A 7,084-nucleotide genomic window follows, 5' to 3' on the forward strand; every position below is an offset into this window, starting at 1 on the left:
TAACATTTTTAGAACTCATGAACATATTTGAATTCATGAACATTTTTCAAATTTGTAAACACTTACAAATTTTAGAACATTTTTTCAAGTAATGAATATTTTACACTATTAATTTTTTTAATTATGAACATTTTTTAAACAATTTTCTTGAATCTTCAAACATTTCTAGAATTGATGAACATTTTTTGGAAATTGTGGAACAATTTTTGAAATTCATGAATGTTTTTTGATTTAATGAACATATTTTTGGAATGCATGATCATTTTTTGAATCAGCGAACATTTTATGAACGAGAAAACTATTTTGTAAGCCACAAATATTTTTTGAATTTTTAGGATATTCTTTCATTCTTGAGCATTTTTTGAATTGACAAAATTTTGTTCAATTTCATTAACATTTTGTAATATACAACTTTTTAAAAATCATGAACATTTTTTATTTCCTATTTTTTTGAATAAGCAACAGTTTTTAACAAAATGGCGAGCATTTTTTAAATCCACAAACATTTTATTTCAAAATTCTCATTTTTTTATTTCAGATTTTTTTGAAGTCCCAAATTATTTAAAGTAGAAAAATGAAAAAAAGGAAAATAAAAAAGGAAATTGGAAAACAAGCCACCGGACATGGGCCAGCCCAAACGAGCGCGCTGTGTTTTCTCCCAACGCATAAAGCACGGTATAGCAGGCTCCTACTGCATGGGCCAGCCCAGGCGGCGGATTCCCCTGTGTAAAACTTTTTTATCACTTATATATGGCAGTGGTGGGAATATTTTGCAACTTTTGGGGCAATTTCTGTGGCGTGCCATAAGATGCAATAGCCCATTTATTATTAGGTATAGATATATCAGTGTAAAATGTACACGGTGATGCTAAATTAATAATAAAATGATTTACTAGTTGTTAAGAGGCTTTTATATTTAATTTAATATCAACGGACCTTAAAAGGCCAAGTAGTGGAGGAAGAATTGGGCCACCAGGGCCCAAGAGGGGAAGGCGCGCCCCTTTCCTTGGAGGGGATGCCGAATTGGACAAGGGGAGGTTTTCCTTCCCCATAGGCCGACGCACCAAGGAGGGAAACATTCCCTCCTTGTGTGTTGTCCCTCCTTCTGCCTCTAACCTATATATACTAGAGATTCTAGGCACTTCTGAACACACAAGTTTTGGAGCCTCCTCTAGTTCTCTAGTTCTAGTTCTATTTGGTCATAGTTGGTCAATTAGAGCTTGAACTAGATCCTCTAATCCTCACAATTAGAAGCCCAATGTGGTTCTAATCTCCTCCCTCTAGTTCTCCGGCAACAATTAGCTCTGAACAGCGAAGCGCTGCCGGATCATGAAGACCGTATGCTTGCAACCAAGTAGAGAGGTCGTGCTTTCGATCTTCCATTCGAGGGATCGTTCGTGGGTGGTTCTCGGGATCATTCATCTACGGTTCGAGGTACTCCAAGTATGATCTACACCGACTCGTCTACTTTCACTACACTCCGGAGTCGGTAAGATCGTGAACCAAACCGTTTATGCATCTTCATATTGTTCATGGGTGATCGTAGGGTAATTTTTTTTGTTTTCTACTATGTTTCCGAACGCTGGCATCATGAGCAGTTCAATGAGTAGATGCATGTTTCTATCTAGATCGCATGTGAATGTGAGGGTTTGATGTTCTGGCTATTTTCCCTCAAGTGTTGCCTCGCTTAAGTTCATTGATGGTATGATGTAGCTTTGTACAAAGTTCTGACAATCGATCGGCCTTGGCTGTTGACGATCTGCTAACAGTTCTTTAGGCTTCATCTTAGTCAAGAATAGTGAACCGTTGCAAATACAATAGAGTGATGACAATGAATGATCTTCTAGGGGGTCATGTGTATTTGAAAAAGTTTAGTGTGGGGCTAGAGATTTTTAGTTAAGTCTCTTCCCTCACACACCGAAAGTTAATCTAGCAACAAGAATTGTCACCTTGATTGTGGATGTGGGTAGCTAGTGTTATCTGAAAACCTTGGAAGCCACATAATTAAAATTTTCCAACTAGATTAGAGGACGTCTAACTTGGCTTTGCAGGTTTGCATATGATGTGGTATAGCCTTTGTCATGATAATGAGTTTATGTATGAGATGGTTATATGTTGTAACATTAATTGGCCTGCGCATCATGGCATGATGGTTGGAGTCTCAGGATTGCCACTTTAATGTAATAGATGTAGAGAGAGCCTACAAGTTATAGGTGACAGTGGCAAGTGTACATGGAGGACTGGGAGCTTCACCAGGCGTAGGAGGAGGTGCTGAAATTTTCTTTTCATGGCAGTGTGATGCGGCTTGAAACTGTGTCGGTATTTTCCCAAAGAGGAAGGGATGATGCATTATATCTACGGTAGGTATTTCCCTCACTTATGAGACCAAGGTATCAATCCAGTAGGAGAACCAAGCAACACTATGTAAACGGTACCTGCACACAAAGAACAAATCCTCGCAACCTAATGCGTAAGAGGGGTTATCAATCCCCCCTCGATAGAAAGGTAGATTGATTTGTATGAGTTTGGATAAATAGATCTGAATAAAACATGAAATAAAGAAAGTGAAGAAAAAGTGCAGCAAGGTATTTTTGGGTTTTCGGTATAATAGATCCAAAAACAAATACGACAAAAGATAGATCTGAAAGCAAATATGATAAAAGAGAGAAGTAGCCATCTAGCTACTACCCGCGGACCCGTAGCTCTATGATGAAATACTCACGCATCATCGGAGAGGCACCAATGAGGATGATGAACCCCTCCGTGACCGTGTTCCCCTCCGAAAAATTGCCGGAATAGGGCTCTAGATTGGAACTCGTGGTTCTAGAACTTGGGGCGGCCAGAACTGTGTTTCGTCGACTCCCCTAGGGTTTCTGGAATATTTGGGTATTTACAGAGCTAAGAGGCGGTGGAGGATACCCCATGGGCCCTACAACCCATCAGAGCGTGCCAGGGCCTCTGGCACACCATGTTGTCTTGTGGCCCCATGGGCCTCCCCCAGGTGCTTCCTTGGCTCCCAAGTTATCTTCTGGTCCAAAAAAATCTCCAAAAAGTTTAATTGCGTTTGGACGCCGTTTGATAGGGATATTCTGCGAAGTAAAAAACAAGAAAAAAAATAACAAATGGCACTGGACACTATGTCAATAGGTTAGTCCCAAAAAATGATATAAAGTTGCTATAAAATGATTGTAAAACATCCAAGAATGATAGTATAACAACATGGAACAATAAAAAATTATAGATACATTGGAGACGTATCTATATCCTCAAGCTTAATTTTTGCTCGTCCTCAAGTAGGTAAATGATAAAAAACGGATTTTTTTCATGTGGAATGCTGCCTAACATGTTCATCACATATTCTTTTCTTTTGTAGCGTGGACATTTGGACTTTTAGATGGTTCAAAGCAATAGTCTATATTTGACATGAGGACTTCAATACTCAAGCATATCAACAAGCAACCATGTCTTTCAAAATATCAACACTAAAGAAAGTTATCCCTAGCCCATCATGCTCAATCATTGATCCATTCACGAAACACACTCGAATATTAGCTACATCCAATGCTTAAGTACGATCATAGTGCTCCCTAGTTGGTGCTTTATAAGAGAATATGGATACTCGGATAAAAATTAAAATTGCATAAAAGTAAATAGATAGACCCTTCGCAGAGGGAAGCAGAGATTTGTAGAGGTGCCAGAGCTCAAAGCTAAAATTGAGAGATAAGTTGTTTTTTGAGAGGCATGCTTTTCCTGTCAACGAAAACAACTGAGTAGTTCCCAGTACTTTTCATGCTAGATACATCATAGGCGGTTCCCAAACATAAAATAAACTTTATTCCTTTTCCACCATTCTTTGACAATCCATGGCTAGCTGTATCCACGGGTGCCTTCCATATAACACTTTCCAAGGAATTTATTATTCGACAACATAAATTAAATTGCTTTTTCATTTTGGGATTGGGCATCCCTATTACCGTTGTACTCTCATGCAATGACACGTGAATAAACACTCATCTTGAGAATACACATCTAGCATGGAAAAATGTTGGCCACCCCCTGCCGCTTCATGAGCGGTACAGGCACAAAAAAGGAAATTCATTTTGAAAATTAGAGTTGGCACATATAAATTTAATTAGAACCGCATGGAAATACCGCATATAGGTAGGTATGTTGGACTCATATGACAAAACCGGGTTTAAGGATTTTGGATGCACATGTAGTTTTTCTACTTAGTACAAGTGGAGGCTAGCAAATAGATTGAGAAGCAACCAACCAAGAAACAAAAATTGACATAAATGAGCATTGAGCATAACTAACACTGAATAATGCACCACAAGTAGGGTGTAATTTCATTGCACAACTATTGACTTTTGTGCTTGCATAGGGAATCACAAACCTTAACACCAATATTCTTACTAAAGCATAATTACTCACCAACATGTCTTGCATATTACTATCATCATATCTCAAAACTATTACAAAGAATTAAGTTTATTTTGTCCAACGATCTTCATGAAAGTTTTTATTATATCCCTCTTAAATATCTATCACTTTGGGTCTAGTTTCATATGTTGCAATTGCTTTTGACAAGCTCAAACAAATTTAAGTGAAGAACATGAGCATAAATATTTTCATCTCTAAAAATAATATAAGTGAAGCATGAGACAATTTCTTCAAAAAATTTACTAACTCTCAAATAAATCAAAGTGAATCATGAGAGTATTTGTTCAAAATATTAACGCACACCATGCTCAAAAAGATATAAGTGAAGTACTAGAGCAATTCCATAGCTCAAAAAATTGAAGTGAAGCATATAGAGCACTTCTAACAAAACATAGCATAATTTTGGCTCTCTCAAATAGGTGTGTCTGGCAAGGATAATTGTGACAAACTAAAAAGCTAAAAAAACAAAGACTCATATAATACTAGATGCTCCAAGCAAAACTCATGTTATGTGACAAATAAAAATACAGCTCCAAGTAAAATTACCGATGGTTGTTAGAAGAAAGAGGGGATGCCTTCCAGGGCATCCCCAATCTTAGTTGCTTGGTTCTCCTTGAATATTAACTTGGGGTGCCATGGGCACCCCCAAGATTATGCTCTTTTCACTCCTTATTCCTTCACCTATCTAATCTCACCCAAAACTTGAAAACTTCAATCACACAAAACTTAACAAAACCTTCGTGAGATCCGTTAGTATAATAAAGCAAATCACCACTCTAAGTACTATTGCAAACCCATTCATATTTTATTATTGCATTATACCTACCGTATTCCAACTTTACCATGGCTTATACCCCCCGATACAATCCATATATTCATCAAAATAAGCATACAATGCAACAAAAACAGAATATGTCAAAACAGAACAGTCTGTAGTAATCTGGAATTTGTCCATACTTCTATAACTCCAAAAGTTCTGAACAACTAGGACAACATAGGAAATTTGTATATGAATCTTGTGGGAAAATTTCTGAATTTTATCGTGCTTCTGTGATTTTTAACAATTCCGCTACTAGGTGCAAACGTTTCTGTTTTTCAACAAGATCAAATCAAGTATCGCCCAACATGAGCCGAAAGGCCTTACTTGGCTCAAACAGTAATTGAAACATAAAAACACAATCATAACAATAGCATCATTTTGCAAACACTCAAGAACAGAAAGAAAAAGAGAAAAATATTGTGTTCATTGGATTGCCTCCCAACAAGCTCTTTCTTTATAGCCATTAAGATAGGCTTGGAATTTTAACGATGCTCACATGAAAGTCAAGAATTTAGGAACAAAGAGAGCATCATAAAACTTGTGACAAGCACATTTAAGTCTAACATACTTCCTATGCATAGGTATTTTGTAGGCAAACAAATTATCAAGACAAGAAATATCTAGCATATGCAAGAATGAAGAAAGAAACAATGGCGATCTCAATATAACGAGAGGTAATTTAGTAACATGAAAATTTCTACAACCATATTTTCCTCTCTCATAATAATCACATGTAGGATCATAATCAAATTCAGCAATGTAGTTATCATATAAAATTTTCTCTTCATGATCCACATGCATAAAAGTTTTATAATATTCCAAGATAATGGGATTAGCATCAACTAAAGTCATGACTTCTCCAAACCCACTTTCATTAAAGAAAATCATAAGACTAAACACTCTACAAATATGTGGGATTCTTTTCCCTAGATTTGACACTCTTCCAAACCCACTTTCAATAATATTGCAAACATTATAATCAATTTCATATTCATCATGAGGCTTAAATAAATTTTCAAGATCATAAGAATGATTATCACCCCAATCATGATCATTGCAATAAGTAGTGGACATAACAAAACAAGCATGCCCAAGCTAGTGGTTTTGCATATCACTAACACAATTGACATTAATAGAATTTATAATAACATCATTGCAATCATGCTTCTCATTCAAGGAGCTATCATGAATAACTTTATAATTTTCTTCGTTTAACACTTCATCACAATTTTCAGATTCATGAATATCAACAAAAACTTCATAAAGGTAATCTAGTGAAGTCAGTTGACTATCAATTGGTTCATAATAATTGGATCTTTTGAAAAGATTAGCAAGTGGATGAAGATCCATATCAATAGATTTTTAGCAAGCAAAGATGCAAGCAAATAGAAGATACATGGCAACACAAGCAAAGAGGAAAAAAAAGGAAAAAGGCAAACGAAAAGAAGGCAAATATTTTTGTGCTTTTCGCAAAAATGTTTTAGAAGTGGGGAAGATGAAAACAAGAGGAAAATGGCAAATAATGTAAATGGCAAGGATATGAGATTTGTGATTAGGAACCTGATAGATGTTGATGATGTCTCCCCGGCGATGGCGCTAGAAATTCCTTTTGATGCGGCTTGAAACAACGTCGGTATTTCCCCAAAGAGGAAGGGATGATGCGGTACAGCTACGGTAGGTATTTCCCTCAGTTATGAAACCAAGGTATCAATCCAGTAGAACCAAGAAACACTATGTAAACGGTACCTGCACACAAAGAACAAATCCTCGCAACCCAACGCGTAAGAGGGGTTGTCAATCCCTCCTTGGTAAAAAAGATAG

The sequence above is a fragment of the Triticum aestivum genome, chromosome 2A, assembly GCF_018294505.1.
Source record: "Triticum aestivum cultivar Chinese Spring chromosome 2A, IWGSC CS RefSeq v2.1, whole genome shotgun sequence".
Taxonomy (NCBI): domain Eukaryota; kingdom Viridiplantae; phylum Streptophyta; class Magnoliopsida; order Poales; family Poaceae; genus Triticum; species Triticum aestivum.